Source organism: Ipomoea triloba, chromosome 16, assembly GCF_003576645.1.
Source record: "Ipomoea triloba cultivar NCNSP0323 chromosome 16, ASM357664v1".
Lineage (NCBI taxonomy): Eukaryota > Viridiplantae > Streptophyta > Magnoliopsida > Solanales > Convolvulaceae > Ipomoea > Ipomoea triloba.
The window spans coordinates 11,079,760-11,080,722 of NC_044931.1; positions in this window are offsets into that span (position 1 = coordinate 11,079,760).

The window sequence follows — 963 nt, forward strand, 5'->3', positions numbered from 1 at the left end:
GAGTAGAGTTGAGGCTTGGTTGACTCTCCTCCGCCGCCTGTCTCCGCCTAAGAGCCCACCGGAAAGTTTACCAAAGTATCAAAAACAAAAGCATTAAAATACAAAAATGGAAAGAAAACAGAGAATCAAATACAGAATCTCGCTCACCATGATCAACGAAATGTGAAACTGATAGTGTTCAATGTGAATGACTGATCCAAGTCAGTGTTAAGTACCAGATAGTTGCGTATTCTATTTGTCTTTGCCGGCCCGAAACGGAAAGGGTCCTACTCCTTATTACCCAAAAGTCTTTCTGGAAGCAGGGCCGGATTTTGGGCCGTGGGGCTTATTATGTAGTATATCTATTTGCAATTATACCGGGCCTATACTTAGGTTTTGTTCTCCTGATTGCCTCCTAACTCCCGAGTCCTCAATCCCCAATCCTCATATGTCTGTTTCGTTTTCGGGCGATTGCGGAAGCGAGGCGCGGACTGCCGACTGGCGATTGCGGAAGCGAGGCGCGGAGGCGACCGGCGAACCGCGGTGGCGACCGGCGAGCCGCGAGGAAGCTGATGGAGAGCGGAGCACCGGCCACCGAGCAGATTGCAGATCAAAATCCCCAATTCCCCAATTTCGCAGATCGTAGGCAGACCAAAATAAGGGCTTTCCAGTTTCTAGGTTATTTCAATCTTTTTTTCACTTTAAATATTTAATTTTACATGTATAATGTGTTTGCTCTGTAGTCTGTACCCGTGTATTGTTGTTTGATTTCAATTGTAATTTACATATTAATGTATTATGGCTCTCGGCATTAAAAAATATGAAAAACGTAAGAAACAAAATAATAAAGAATTACATATAACGATTACAAAAATGAGCATTATAGAGTACTGCAATTTACTGCAAATTTAGGCAATTTACTTTAAATTTGAATACTAGGTAATGCAAATTTGCAATTATAGTGCAAATTTGTATTATAGGGTA